Source organism: Myotis daubentonii, chromosome 10, assembly GCF_963259705.1.
Source record: "Myotis daubentonii chromosome 10, mMyoDau2.1, whole genome shotgun sequence".
Lineage (NCBI taxonomy): Eukaryota > Metazoa > Chordata > Mammalia > Chiroptera > Vespertilionidae > Myotis > Myotis daubentonii.
This window is the reverse complement of record NC_081849.1, coordinates 49,122,785-49,139,680: the sequence shown is the minus strand read 5'-3', so window position 1 is coordinate 49,139,680 and position 16,896 is coordinate 49,122,785. Positions and strand designations below refer to the sequence as shown.

General features: G+C 36.0%; 1 pseudogene; it reads right to left on the bottom strand.

Annotated features, from left to right (window-relative positions):
* Positions 1–2,278: 2,278 nt before the first annotated feature.
* LOC132211628 (small nucleolar RNA SNORA11) lies at positions 2,279–2,388 on the bottom strand (annotated as a pseudogene).
* Between the last annotated feature and the right edge of the window lie 14,508 nt (positions 2,389–16,896).

Genomic DNA, 16,896 nt, shown 5'->3' with positions numbered 1-16,896 from the left:
TGGACTTGTCCATATCTTGCATTTGATTAATGTTCTTTCTTTCTATCTTCTAGGACTATAATTTTTATAGATACTAGAAGATACCTGATTAAGTTCCAGGCATCCCCATGGCTTTTTGGTTTTTGCACTCTTGACTTTTAAGATCTTTCTGTTGACACTTATACACACAGTATGATCATTTTCTTTATGTATCTATATTGCCTGTAAGTCTGCCTCCTAAGCCAGCTTGCCAAATTAAAAAGCTCTTTGGGGTTGGTTATAGAAATTTTTCTAACATTTACTGAATCAAATTTAGGTTTTAGTTTCTCTGTTTCAATAAATGTGCACTGTAAAATATGCATTTCGGTCTTCTATTCCAGCTGCTTTGTTGCATTACCATTGACAAAGACATTTTTGCTCTAGTCTAAAATAATGATATAGCTCAAATTATCAAGTGATTTTGTCATCAGTAATCTTATTTTTATTTGACCAGTCATGTAAGAAGGAAAAAGTCCATCCTGTGTGCTTTACAAAAGGGTCGAAATGGAAATAACTGTAAATTATTAAAGTCAAAAGAGATTGTTATTAGCCTCAGAGGTTTGATGAAGTCTTGCTAGATAAGAGTGGGAACAAGTTAAGGAAGTGCACCCAAAAGCTTAAAAGAATCTGCGAGTCAAACCCTGGTAAAACCTCTCTTAACTTTATTATTTGCAAGAAAGTAAAAACAGAAATATCACCAAATCAATAAAAGGATAATATCACTCTAAAGAAAGAGTATATTATAGTCTAAGAAAAATTTTCCTCTAAAAAATATTAGCTGATTTTTACCTGGGACATTATCTTAAGACAACCATACCATCCTAGCACACCCCTAGACAAGCTGTGGTAGAGGTCATAGAATAGAAAGGTTCTGAGAACTCGGACCACCTATGCCGCCATGACACAACTGGTTATTCCAGAGAATTTTGGCCCAAGAAGATGAGACTATAAATCAGTAAGTTTTACCATTTATTCAGGGAATTTCTGAAAACCAATTTTTTTCCAGGCAAATACTTTGCTCATTTGGATAACCATCTCTCTTATTGGGACAATAGATAGATGGCTTGTGCAAACAGCTTGCTTGTCCTTCAACAGTTCACTCTTTAAAACACTTGGCTGTGTCCGTAAATCCTATCACAATCATTTATCTGCCATGAGAGGCTTGCTTTAAACCTCATAAGCCCAGCCCTCCAAACCCTGCCTATAGGAATTCTTCAAATCTCCCTTTGAAGACACTACTAAGCCTTTCGAGCTGATGCTCTCCCTTATCAGAGTAAGTCTAGTAAACTTAGCTTTGCTTGATCAATAAATTTTTTATTTTTTTGGTAAATTGATAGTGACAATACTGTAGGTCATAAGATCTGATCGAGACCCCCAGGTTGACAGGGCTCAAGGCCCTCAGCTTTGAAATCACATATACCCTCGAGGCTTCTAGAACCTCATGTTCAGGGGTCTCTCCCACTGCAGCAGGGAGATAGGTCCTGCACTGGTGCTCAGGTCCAATAGAAGACTCATGTGAAGTCCTTTGAAACCGAGTTTATTTTGTGTATTGGGAATGAGGAATCCTCTTAGGAATCCTTTGGTTATCTGGTCAGATGTGAAAACTGTTATAGTTGGAAGGAAACCTGGCTTGGTACTAATAACACAGTGTCACTTTTTTGTTGTGAGTCCAAGAGAGAAAATTCAGAGGGAAAGGATTAGCATAGGTTCAATCGTTTATTTCTCAGTCCATCCACAAGGACTGACAAATTCAGGTCTCATCAGACCAGCATCCTTATCTTAGGAATTCTGCCTTCAGCCACCTATCCAAACCTAGTAACACCTTTCCTCAGTCTTGCGTTGTTTCTTTGATAGTTGCTTCATTTAGTTTCTTTTGCTTGGAGCTGGACGTCTTGAGGCTGTGAGACTTGCTGATTGAGCCAATTTTTACCAAGTGTTTCAGTTTTCCCGGGGTCTTCTCTGACACTCTGGGCCACACGTGTGTGCCTTCATGCTTTCATTCATGTACCTACTTCTCTAACTGACCTCATTTCACCAAGGAGAATTTAGCATGAAGGTGGCCACTGTGCGCTATTTCTGAAATGAACCAGAAGAATCATTTGAGGGACAAATTAGAACAAATGAGAAGAAAACCTTGGGAGGAGATTCTCAGACTTGTGTTTCCAAATGAGAGATTACTTTTTTGACATGAGCTGACCCCTCAAATTTTCTTACTTTGGTGAGTACTAAGTAGTAATTTTTTTTTATAGCGTGTAATGTCACAGAAAGGCCATAGTATTCTGCCATCCGTGAGGAGTAAGCCCAAGTTGCTGTTGGATGTGTTATACACAGAGAAGCCATTCTTCAGGCGCTCTGCTCTCTCCACACCCAAAAAGTACTAATTTTTTAATCGTAAGGTTTGATAGAAATGTTAAAGACCCTATACCAGCCGTGGGCAAACTACGGGCCGCAGGCCGGATGCGGCCCGTTTGAAATGAATAAAACTATTGAAAAAAAAGACCGTACCCTTTTATGTAATGATGTTTACTTTGAATTTATATTAGTTCACACAAACACTCCATCCATGCTTTTGTTCTGGCCCTCCGGTCCAGTTTAAGAACCCATTGTGGCCCTTGAGTCAAAAAGTTTGCCCACCCCTGCTACATTGCTTAAATGAACTTTAATGTTTTTCTTCCAGTATGTGTACTAATACGTGTAAAAATAGTGTTTCTTTCACCTAACTCATCTCTTCCTTTAGAATCTAGGCAAGTAGCCTTTTACAGTGATAATTTTATATCTGTGTTAAGCTGGCTTCCTCTTGCATTTTCTTTCCCCTTTCCTTTTATGTTTCCTTCTCTTTGGAAATTTGGAAATTAATTTCTTCATGAACATTGCTCTGTCGTTATGTGTAAATGCCAGGAGTATCTAGTGCATATATAATGTCAATAATTTCAAAGATTAAAAAGGGACAGAGGAAATATTAAATTGTTCCTGCTTCTTTTGTTTATTTTTCTCTTGCCAAGAGTGAAACTTGGAAGAAGCAAAGTTAACTGTGAGTTTAAATAATGGACTTGGTTCCTACTTGAAAGAAGATCTCAATACTGAGAACTTTTGGCAAAATTCCAAAGTCTTTAAAATGTTTGATATTTTATTACAGAGATTTGTTTATATTTGAAAATCAAGAAAAGATGTTATTCTTAAATAGATAATACTCTGGACAAACTAGAATAATTTAATTGTAGCTTAAAATCAACACTGTCTTTTTACTAATTTTTTTAACATGTAAAAATTTTTAGCAAAATAACTTTGTTAGTACAAATGAGTTTAATATTTTTATATTTTAAATGTTTAAGATTTCCTACCTTAGTTCCATGGATCCAGTAAGTTATTTCTGTTCCACCAAAATTTAAAATAAAAAATAATAATAATGTGTTTAAATAAAAATGAATCAGAGATGACTTTTGAAAAAGTTTAATCTTTTAAATTCTTATTTTTCTGGCCCAAAAAGTCAACATTGTTAAAGTAGAGAAACCCCATTTTAAACCAAAATTATGATTCCAGTTTGACTTGTCCAAGATTTTCATCTTGATAATGTGAATTTGGGTTCTTGAATTAAAATGATTCTGAACTAAGATTCTAAAAACTTAGTTCAAATTTATTTCTTTAATTTTTAGAAATTCTGGGAATTTTAGTTTGTGTAATAATCTAAGTTGCATAAACCAATCAGAACAGAACTCTTTTCTTTTGTAAGACTTTACAATCTAGTTTAGTAATACTCTCTAGAGACGGAAAATATTTGAAATCACCCAAAAGGAGCTAAAAACTTCTCAATCACAGAAAACCACAGAGAGCTTACAGCTTTAGTTTCTACAACCTCAGCCACAAGTAAAAGTAAACATGGAACACAAAACTCCACAGTTCAGATATCAAAGGGCTATTCTCCTTTCCAATGGGCAAATATTTTCTTAATTGATAGGTGTTCACAAATAGTCAAACAGGAAAAACAATCCAGATTCTCTGTTGTGTCTTACCTGATAAAGAACAGATCCCCATCACCCTTGCAGAGATTACTAAATGGCAAGACCATACAAACAGATTACCAGTCATTATTGCAATCAATTAGCCACACACAAATCACACAAGGTGCTCAACTGATTATGCTGTCAAGACCACCCTCCTAGACCATTGTCCCTACTTTGGGTGTAGAAAGTGACTTAGTCCAAACACTTCAGATAAAACATAAACCAACGGAAAGACTTGACCAAGAACCAAGAAAGAAAATAAAAATCAGGAGGGAGGAAAAAAAGGGAGAAAACTGGAGAAACAATTAGTAAAAGTAAATTAGCATGGTTGATTGGAAATCACTACATGAACCAAGAGAAGACATGCTTAGCTCAACAGCTCATTAAATTTCACTTATTGTACAATGCTATTCTATTGAATGCAGCAGATAAGTCCACTAATGTATCTCAGGGAATGACCTATCAACAAGTTAAAGTGCAGTTTTCAAAGAATTGAAACAGCTTATATATATATATTCACACAACTGAAACATTTTGCCCATTTAAAAAAAAAATAATGAAGTGTCTGTCAAGAACTGTGAAGGATTTAAGATTTTATCCTACTTGCAAGCTCAAAAGTTACCTGCCATGGATTGATGGATGCTGGCAGATAAGATGCCTGGGTCAGAGACAAAAAAAACACGTATCACTCATGGCACAGCAAGCAGCAAGAGCACAAGCACATTTCATGCCAGTTCTCCATACGACAATTTGCACACACTGCTGTAAAGGAGGAGCGGTGACGCCTGCACATGCAGCGGGTTGTATTCTGGGAGAGGAACTGAGCTTAGGTAATATAGTCTAAGCATGCCTGACCACGATCCTCCCACCCTCAGGCGGGAGCCCCATCTTTATCCTCCAAGGCTCTACGCAGACCTGAACTTTGCTATGGAAGCAAATACTGTATCCTCCAAGGCTGTTTGTTACACAAGCATTCCTGACAAAATAATTCAGAACAAAAGCAATTAGAACCTCTGTTCATAAGACCCACATAAATGTGAAATATCCATGGAAAGGGTCTCCTAACGTTAGCAAGTAAGATAAAGCCAATGCAAAAACCATTTTGAGGAACTCTCTGTTTACAGGCACTTAAGTAAAATAATGTTAGAATAAGATTGTTAGATTAGATACAAAACTGGTTACTTTACAGTTAAAAACAAACAAAATCCTCCAACATAATTCTAGGAGTTCATTTGCTATCACAGAAGCTAATATGAGTTTCGCAGTGTCTGGGCTCTAATCAAATACTGAAGAGAATAGTAAAACACAGGTAAACATGCCAGTTTAATTTTCTGAAAGAATTATGTAATCCTCAGAGGTTTGTATTAAAGAATCATCCAGTATCACATTGAAAATATATACTGTACTCTCTTGGCTTTATTTCCAAGTTTTGGATATTTTTTCATAAACTGTGACCATAAGATGCTTGTTCATAATTTGATGTCTTTGCACGGATAACTGAGACTGTCCTTCCCTCCCCTTAACTGTTTACACTTCAAAATCTTACCTAATGCTTTTAGTAAAGACTAATATCCATAGTTGTCTTAGTTCTATTCAGGGTAAAAAAATACTATTATCTAGAACACAGAGATATCTAAATTTCTTTGGTAAGTGTGCTCATGTCCCAGAAAAAAACAAACAGCATGTCTTCTATTCCAGGATTTATCAATTGTATTAATATTTTCAAAGAACAAATTTTTGCTTTGTTAGTTTTCTCTATTAGTTGGTCATTTTCAATTTTATTAATTTATCCTCTAATCTTTATTGTTTCTTTCTTTGAACTTAGTTTTTGCTTGTAGGTGCCTATGGTAGAATCCTGAGATTAATATTGCTAAATATTTCTTTATGTCTAATACTAGAGGCCCAATGCACGAAATTCATGCAAGAGTAGGTCTTCCTTCCCCCAGCTATCAGCACCGGCTTCCCTCTGGCACCTGGGACCTGCGCTTCCCTCACAGCCCCAGCTTAGTCTAGAAGGATACCTGGTCTAATTATCATATTATCCTTTTATTATTATAAATAAACATTTAGAACAGTTAGAACTATTTACAATAACTAAGATTTGGAAACAGCCCAAGTGCCCATCAGTAGATGATTAGATAAGAAAGCTGTGGGACATTTACACAATGGAATACTATGCAGCTGTAAAAAAGAGAGATCTCTTACCCTTTGGGACAGCATGGATGGACCTGGAAAACATTATGCTAAGTGAAATAAGTCAATCTGAGAAAGACAAATATCACATGATCTCACTTATTTGTGGAATCTAATGATCAGAATGAATTGACCAACAACTAAGAAGCAGGGAGGCATGGAACAGACTGACATACCTCGATGTGAGGTTGGAGAGATGAGAAAAGGTAAGACAAAGAGCTTACACGCTAATAGGCATAGCCCATGGACACAGGCAATCGAGTAGTGAAGACATGAGGGGGTGGGTAGGGGCTGGGAGGATGAAGGTAAAGGGGCGGGATGGGGGGGGGGGAGTGGGAGATACCTGTAATACTGTCAACAGTAAAAAGTTTATTTTTAAAAAAGAAATAAAATGTTGGGTTGTATAATTATGTACTAGTTTATAAGTAATGTTATTAATTAAAATTAATAATAGGTTTATATTAGTGAAAAAATAACCCATAATTTTATAAGAAAATAATTCTTAGTAAAAAGGGAACATTTCCTAATAGATATATATATATACATCCATTATAACTTTGTCTTGACATTCATAAGATCCATATCTGTGGAAAGGGCCATGTTTTAGAAAACATTGCAGCTCAATTTTAAACTTTTACTGAATTTTAAAATTCTTTGTTTCAGAAGAGTATTTTGACATCTTATCCATTTTATAAGGCATCTAGATAAAATGAACACTCTTCACAATGTTTATATAATAACAATGTGACAGATAATTCAGGCACATAGACCGCATTTGTAGTTGCAACTGAAATGGGGACAGGATGAGCGCCTTTCTTTTCCTCCTGCCTCTAGTCCTCATAAACTCAAATATTCTGCTAATGGCAAATTCAGTGTACCTGAGGCTTTTAAGAATGTTAAAGCCTCCTTTTCTTTGTGACACTTAGGCAAGTACTGGGATGACTTCTGAGCCTTTCAAAGAGTATTATTTTTAATCACTTGTGTGTGCAGTCAACAAAACTCAGGAAATTGTTGGGCATTCTTCAAGCTTCAGAACTTATTTGTGGAAACCTCTTTATCTACCTGCTCCTGCATGTAACTTCTAGATTCCAAACAGTGGTTTGAGATGTTATCCTGAGGCTTGAGGCATGACATAGGACATTTTTTCACTCCTTAATTTGTATATTCAGATTACGTGTGACTTCTGGGCTCCGGTTTATGCTGCTTATGTCACCACAAGAATATACAAGAATGAACATTGAAGTTGACACCTACTAGTGCAAATACTTGGAAAATAGCAACAAGAAAAACAACAACGAAAAACAACTTTGGACAAAGGACATTTTGAGGAGTATTCTTTAGAGGAAGAGAAGCATAAAGCATTGAATACTCTGAATAGCAAAGGAAATTTATATATGTTGGTAATGTTCAAGCCTAAAAACAAAATAAAAAAGAAAGAAACGGCTGAATAAATTACTGTTAATTTGAATATCCCAACAGTATATGCTCTGGGATGGTGATGAACAAACTATTCGGTGTCACCCAGCAATGCCTGAAGATATGGAAGAGAGGGAAGAAGAAATGTAACCAAGCATCAAGCCACTGCAAAGCCAGTTGAATATTGTGTGCAAGAACAATTATATGATTGTTGAAGTAAGGAATGTGAATATTGCACCAGAACGTTTTATCAGAAAAAGAACTATCAATGAAACCATACTTCAGAAACGTTTTTGAAAGTGTCCTGGTACGTTGCTATTTGCAATCCAGCTGTTCCCATTATTGACAAGAACGACTACACACTCCCAATCCCAAACCTGGGCGCTCTCGCATTTATTCAACAAACATTTATATATCAATTAGACTTCTAATACAGTGTATTGATGAGATGATGAGGGCCCTGATAGGGCTAACTTATTAGCAAAGGCAGGTTTAAAACGTATTTGAGGTGGGCTGCATAGGATATGGAGACTGAATGGAGTAAAAGAACAAAAGGAAGGTTGAGGTTCCAAAAGGGAATATATTCATGACTCCCATACAACCATAAAATGGACACCTGCCAAAGATTTTATTTAACTCATTAATTATCGAAGGAGTCATAGATGTTAAAGTTGATTAAAGTGAGAGAGAATCACACATATATGAAGATTAAGTATGCTGAAATTAATTTACACATAGTTGCAAAACTGGCTTATTTTATGAGCGGTAAAGAGAAATCAATTCCATTTATGCTAGACAAAATTCATTTGCATGATTCTGGACAGCGATCATCTGCATTGCTATCAGTTATCTACAATTTATAAGAATTATAAAATAGTTGAAAAACAGAAAAAAAAAAAGCACAGAGAACCTATAAAATCAGATAGCAGTTATGGAGTGCTTCTATTGAAATAATCCAGTAATCTTTTTGGTTCATTTTAAAAGAAAGAATGTAATGAGTTTAATGTAAAAAATTTTGAGTTTACATTTTGTCTGAGATTTAAATATAAATATTGACAAAAGCTCCCTATATTTGACATTTGGCCATTGGTGTTACTTTTTCAGAAAAGACTGATAACAAGGCTCATAGAGTCTTAAGGTGTTTTTTAAATCTGAATATTTCAGATGGGGCTCAATAAAACACTGTTAACAAAATGAGTTCTCAAGTAGATGGCCAACATTCAAAATCTGACTTCATTACCAACTAGCTATTGACTTTGGGAAGTTATTTACTTTCTCTATAGCTCAGTTTCTTCATTGCTGGAATGGGGAAAATAATACTATTTAATTTATAGGACTGTTGAGAGGATTTCATGAGGTAATAAATGTATGTATCCAACATATTGGGAGCACTCAGTACATGCTCTCTATCAGTATCCTGAGAGAGAGGCTATTACCATTGATAGTCTTCTTATAAAGAGTACATTTTCATGGAAGCCTATAAAAGTCCAAAAACCCTTTAAATTATAGCATTTTCTAGTTCCTTGCCATTTTCGACTGCACATGTTCTCAGGCCCATTACCTCATAAGAAACAACCCCAAAAGCCAACTCCATGAGACACAGTTCGGGGCATTTTCTTAAGCGATAGAAGTGCCAACGTCAGCCATGGAGGTCTCTTCTCATCATCGCTTAAGCCCTTTGGCATCATAAATCCCATAACACTCCCCGTCAGCAGTGAGTATTTTCCAGGTAAATCCAGACTTTGACACTCTGGCAGCAAAAGTATTGCTTGGTTTCTTCTTCCCTATAGCAAGTATTTATCAATCAAATAAGAATTATTTAATCAAATAAAAATTTAAAATTACATAAACCTCACTCACAAAGTAGAAAAAAAATTTATAGCAAAATCGAGTGCATATTATTAAGAAATGCTGAATAATAGATGGCTTGGATAATCCTATTGCTGAAGAATAAAGGTAAAGAGATACTGAACAAAGCAGTTTTATACATATACTCCAGCCACTTAAGCAAGGAGTCTGCAATTCCTTTTACAATTGCAATTAAAGTCTTTAATGTCAGCTTTGCTAAAAATATATGCTTAAGAAAAAATTCTGGAAGAACACAGATCAACTTATTAAGTAAAATTGAGTCAGGATGATGAGTTTATGGCTTTTTTTCAGCTTCTTTACATTTTACTCTGCTATCCAAATTTCTTACAATGAATCACTTCAATGTTTAATTAAAAATAAAGAGAACCCAAACCTGCAAAACCTTCATGAATGCTCTTTTAAATCCTCAGACAGAAGGGAAAGATGTAGACACATAAGGTAATATAAATCAAGTCTGCATTTAATATTTTTCACTAACCACCATACTGCTATGTCAAAATTTTCTTTTTGTCTTTAATACAGAAAATAATGTTTCTAATTGGGAATATACCTGAAGAGTTATGGAACACCTGGCAAAAACTGTAGCCAACTTTATGACAGAAAGGTCTGTATTCGTGGTAAACACACGATTGTTATTCCAGCTTTGGCAATAACAAGTACGTACTTCTGTTAAAGTTACCAAGTCACTTATTCCCCAGAGACCATGGTAACCACTTTTCTTTTTTTTTTTTTTTATTGTTGACACTATTACAGATGTCCCCTATTCTCCCCATCCCCTGCTTTGCCCACATCCACCCAACCCCTGCCCCTCACCCCTGGCCTTTACCACACTGATAAAAATCACAAAATTAAAAATGGAGTTTTTTCCAGAAGTTCCATTGCACAAGACTGAGAGGTAAGTGGTCTGTGTTTAAATTGACCTTAAAATGGATCAACACTTTTGGTTCCTTTGTAAGCATCATAAAATAATGTTCCTCAATTGAACTTAAGGAAGATGTGACAAGGAGAAGAAATAATCAATAAGTAATTTAACTTCAAAATCAGGAAAAATACTGCTTAAAACTGAGCATGCTAACTTAATGGACTAGAGGTGAGGAGCTGTGAAAGTAATTCCCTCACAATGTTTCTTTTGTCTGCCCCTAGAAAGGAATGCATAAGTTACACACATAGAATCCCTTTTCTATGGTAACGGCAACTTTCCCCAGGGCAACAGGAAGTAGGAAGGAAAAATATTTCTGCAGGTGGGAGGTGGGGTTAAATAGGTGAATTTCTGGGTAAACAATCAGGCTTCCCAGGCTCTGACTTTCCCTTCACCAAGGACCCCTTGCCCTGCTGCTCTTTTCCTTCCTTTATTCCATCAAAGCTTACTCTTAAGAATCTGACATAATGTTCTTACAATGTGAATACTGATTATAGGTCATTATGTTAGGTATTTACTCACAATAGGGAATGTGCTCATAACCACAAAGTATGATGCTCCACGAATGACATTTAAGACATAAAGACAGATTAGAGGAAAGAGAATCCTTTGGTAAGCCTTATATTACACTCTTGTAAACTGCCTTCTTATAAAACCATTAAGTTAGTTCAATCCAGAAAGATTTAAATTTTTTCTATATTTATTTGAAAATATGGTTTAAAGAAAAACATAAAGTTTACCACTTTAAGCTTTTTAAAGTGTACAGTTCTGGAGGGTTAAGTATATTCACATTGTTGTGTAATCCACCTTCAGAATCTTTGCATGTTGCAAAACTGAAACTCTATAATCATTAAACAACTCCCCATTTCTCCTTTACCATAGCCTCTGGCAATCACTTTTCTATGATCCTATTAATTGACTACTTTAGATAACCTCAGGTCAGTGTTTGTCCTTTTGTGATTGGCTTTGGCTCATTTCACTCAGCATAATGTCCTCAAGGCTCATCCATGTTATAGCATGTGACATGATTTCCATTGTATGTATATACCATATACATTTGGGTTGCATCCATCTCTCGGCTATTTTGAATAATGTTACTATGAACATGGGTGTGCAAATATCTCTACAACATCTTGCTTTTAATTCTTTTGCATATATGCCCAACAGTGGGATGGCTGGACTATATGTTAATTTTATGTTTAATATTTTGGGGAACCTCCATACTGTTTTCCATAGCAAGTACACTATTTTGCATTTCCACCAACAGAGCACAGGGCCTCCAATTTCTGCACATCCTTGTCAACATTTGTTATTTTTTGTTGTGTTTTTTTAATAGTAGCCATTTTAATGAATGTGAAATACTATCTTATGGTGGTTTTGAAGATTTATATTTTTGGATACAATTTTTTTTTGGCACTAGACCATCCACGTTATAAACATTGCCTACAACTTCATTAATTACCATATCATATACCTGCAAACATTATCATATTTGGCCAACAATTACACAAAAGAATTTTAAAAACGTAGTGATTTCCCATGACTAACAGGAAATTAATGATAAATTGGCAGTTGAATTTGTAGTTATGAAGCTCCCAGATATTTACTTAACTTCCAGAAGCACACATAAACATCTGGCATCAATGTTCTATTATTATTTTTCTATGCGAAAATATATATTTTTTTACCATCTAATATGGATGCCACCAACTTTTTATGAAAAACATACATAGAGCCATGTTAATATTTTTAAAACTATAAGCTACTTAAATAAAAATGGAAAGGAAAAGATTTCTGATTGATACTCATTATATAATACAAATTTCTGCTATAGCTTTAAGACAATATAAAAATGACTTTTTCAAAATGGTGGCAGATTAAGGAGAAACTACACTGACATTCTCCCAGGACTAAACTGGAATTACAACTAAAATATAGAAAAACAGTCCTGAATAATCAACTGAAGACTAACTAGAGAGAACCTTGATAACCAAGGACAGAAAGTGGAGACCTCATAGAGACTGGTGGGAAGTACAGAGGCATGAAAGGGGTGGCCAGGCTCCCACAGACAGCAGCTGAAGTTCTGGCAGGATATCTCAGCTGTGAGAACTCTGGGGTCTAAATGCCAAGCTGGGCTCCCCAGCCCAGGGCACCAGAGAAAGGTGCCCACATAACATCTGGTTGTGAAAAGCAGTGGGGTTGTTGTCTGCCAGGGAGAGATGGCTGGAAATGCAAGCACGCTCTGAAGGGGCCAACACACAAAATTTCGTGTGCAGCTACTCACCTTGGGCTCCAGCAGAGGGAGGGCAGAGTGGACTGGAGGTGTGTGAGCAGAAGCCAGGGTTGGGGGCTCTGGACTTAGATATCTCAAGGCAGACACCCTGGTTTCCTGTGCTGAGTCATTCCCTCACACTGTAGAGGAAGGACATCTTTCTCAGGCAGACCTCCACCATCCAGGCAGCTTCTGCCACGGGAAGAGGAGCAAGTGCCCCACCCTCTTGGAAAATCTCTTGCCCCACCCTGTGGAGTATACACCTTGCAGTGGGCTATAGCCTGAGGCTCATTAAGACTGAGAATAACAGACTGCAGGCAGAGAAGGCTTTCTGGAGGCTCTGAGTCTTTGCCTGATATCCTTTTGCACCCAGAACTAGGAAAAGCAGACCTTCGTGCACATCTTGTTCCTTTCCAAAGGCACCCATCCTCAGCAGAGCGAGCCACATGCTGTGGATCTCTGATAGCTTCTAAGGGTACTCAGGGCCAGTCACAAACAGCATATGAAATTGTCCAGCACCAGAAACTGGGAATTGTAGCAGATCTACCCCAACAGGCAGCCAAAATGGGGAGACAAAAAAAAAGCTCCAAATGAAAAAGAATTCTCCAGAAGAGGAGCTGAATTGAATGAAGATTGGAAATGTATCACATATAGAGTTCAGAATGATGAATTCAAGTATGCTCAACAGCATGAGAAGCATTATATAAACTATGAAAAATGGCCAGTCAGAAATTAAAAAATGACATAGCATGAGTAAAGAACACATTGACAGGAATACACAACAGATTAGGGGAAGCCAAGGATTGGGATCAGTGAATTGGAAGACAAGGTGGAAAAAAATAATTCAATCAAAGACCAAAAAAAACTCAACAATTAAAAGGCAGGAGTACAGCTTAAGGAGCTGTGGGACATCATGAAACATAACAATATTCACATTATAGTAGTACCAGAAAGGGAAAAAAGTGAGCAAGGGATAGAGAACATGTTTGAAGAAATAATGACAGAAAACATACGTAACCTGATGGAGGACAAAGTCACACAAGTTCAAGAGACACAGAGAGTCCCAAGCAAGAAGAAGCCAAACAGGCCCATACCCAGACACATCATAATGAAAATGCCAAAAATTAAAGACAAAGAGAGAATCTTAAAGGTAAAAGAAAAAACTATTTGTTACCTTCAAAAGAGCTCCTCTAAGACTATCAACTGATTTTTCATCAGAAACTCTACAGGCCAGAAGGGAATGGCATGAAGTATTAAAGTAATGAAAAGCAAGGATCTGAAACCAAGACTATTATATCCTGCAAGGCTATCATTCAAAATAGATGATGAAATAAAGATCTTCCCAGACAAAAAGCAAACAAACAAACAAACAAACAAAAACACAAAAAATGCTACAAGTAAATGAGTTTATCACCACCAAACAAGAAATGCTAAAGGAACTGCTGTAATAATAAGAATAGAGAGAGAGAAAAACATAGGCATAAAGAGTTAAAATGGCAATAAATACTGTACCTATCAATAATAACCTTAAATGTAAATGGGTTAAATGCTCCACTCAAAAGACATAGGGTAGCTGAATGGATAAAAAAACATGACCCAATTATATGCTGTCTACAAGAGCCCCACCTCAGAACAAAAGACGCACACAAAATGAGAATAAAGAGATGGAAAAATGTTTTTCCATGCAAATAGGAATAAAAAAAAAAAGCAGAGGTAACAATAATCATATTTGATAAACTAGACTTCAAAATAAAGGCTATCACAAAAGACAGTAAAGGTCACTACATGATACCAAAGGGATAGATCCAGCAAGAGGATATAACCCTGGTAAACATATATGCACCCAATATAGGAGCACCTAAATATGTAAAAAAAAAATTCTAGAGGACTTTTAGCGAGAGATTGACAGCAATACAGTCATAGTAGGGGACTTTAACATCCCACTGACTTCACTGGATAGCTCTTCCAGAGAAAAAATCAATAAGGAAACAGTGATTCTAAATGACACATTGGATCAGATGGATTTAATTGACATTTACAGAACATTTCACCCCCAAATTTCAAAATATACATTCTTCTCACGTGCACATGGGTCATTCTCAAAGATAGAACACATGTTAGGACACAAAAAAAATCTCTATAAGTTCAAGAAGATTGAAATCACATCAAGTATCTTCTCAGATCACAATGGCATGAAATTAGAAATCAACTACAGTAAAAACACTCAAAAACATTCAAATACATGGAGACTTACCAACATGTTATTAAACAATGAATGGGCTACCAATGAGATCAAGAAAGAAATAAAAAACTTCCTGGAAACAAATGAAAATGAACACATAATCAAACCAAAATCTATGGGACACAGTGAAAGCAGTCCTGAGAGGGAAGTTTATCGCACTACCTCAAAAAACAAGAAAAATTGTTAATAAACTATCAAACCCTACAACTTAAAGAATTAGAAAGAGAACAACAAGAAAAGCCCAGAGTAAGTAAAAGGAATGAAATAATAAAGATCAGAGCAAAAATAAGTGACATAGAGACTAAAAATAGCAACACAATTTACCATAGCTAAGATCTGTAAATAGCTCAAGTGCCCATCAGTAGATGAGTGAATAAAAAAGTATTCCGTTTATACCATGGAATACTATGCAGCAATAAAAAAAGAAGGGTCACTTACCCTTTGAGACAGCATGGAGGGACCTGGAGGGTACTATGCTAAGCAAAATAACCCAGTCAGAGAAAGACAAGTATCACATATTCTTGCTCATATGTGGGATCTAAAAAACAAAATAAACTTTAATAAAATAGATCCAGAGACAGAAACATGGAAAACACTGATCAATCTCAGAGGAAAGGTGGGGGTGGGTGGGTGGGAAGAGATTAACCAAAGAACTTATATGCATATATGCATAACCCATGGACACAGACAATAATAGTTTCTTGAAGGCCTGGGTCGGGTGGTGGGAGTGGGCTGGAAGAGGTCAGTGGGAAGAAAAAGGGCAAATCTGTGTAACTTTCAACAGTAAAGATAAATTTTAAAAAAAAACATTTAAAAAAAGAAAATGTAAAGGCACATGAATCTGAGGCAAGAAAAGGAAGCCTGTGAAAATAACATTAAGAAATTTTGAAGTAATTTAATGTAAAAAATGTAATTTTTAATTTAAACATTTTACTTCAATGGTTTATGTATAGTACTTAGTTAAAATTATATACTAAAGTCCAGAAAAGCACAAAATTAAGTTACAATTGACTCATTTGTATGTATTAAAGTATAATTTTATAAAATTAAAATCATGATTTTCATACAAATATATTAACCTGTGTCAAAATGTTATTGAACTCATTCATGAGGAAACCAGTAAGCTGTTCAAACCAAGGAGCATTTAGATAAGATGCTTAGCTAAGATACAAAAAAGATAATGTCTTGAAGGGCAATAATAATTAGTGTTATTTGTCTCACTGGACAGAGACTATTTCCACTTATATTGAACAAAACTCTTCATAAACTGATGCCTAACCAGTTTGGCTCAGTGGATGGAGCGTCGGCCCTCGGATTCAAGAGCCCCAGGTTCGATTCCGGTCAAGGACATGTACCTTGGTTGTGGGCACATACCCAGTGGGGAGTGTGCAGGAGGCAACTGATCGATATTTCTAATTCTCTATTCCTCTCCCTTCCTCTCTGTACAAAATCTATATAATATATTTTTAAAATAAAAAAATGATAAACCGAGGCATGTGAGAAATTTTAAAAGTTTATTTGAACAAATATATATATATATATTCACATCAGAAAGCACCAAATAGGAAGTGGTTAGTAGGACTCAGCTAACAGCAGCCAAGAAAGGAAATTATTTCCTTGGCTAGAGTTTTAAACCTAGTAGGGTGTTTGTGATTGGTTGTCCTCAGGTTTTGATTCTGTAACCTTAAAGCATTTGCAGGCTTAGATTTTGGTTTGCTTGGATAGGCTGCCAGGGATTAGAGCCACATCAGTCTAATGGCCTCCTTGTTTAATTAATTTAACAGTCTATAAATTAACGTCTGAAAACTTTAATTGATAGTGTACAGTAGGTCTAAGTAGGCACTTCTGAACCTGTAGTCCCTGAATCAGGAGCATCTGCATGTCCTGGAATTGGTTAGAAATAAAAATTCTCAGGTCCAGAGAAGCAGAAACCCCGGATGGGATTTACATTCAGCCCGTGAGTTAG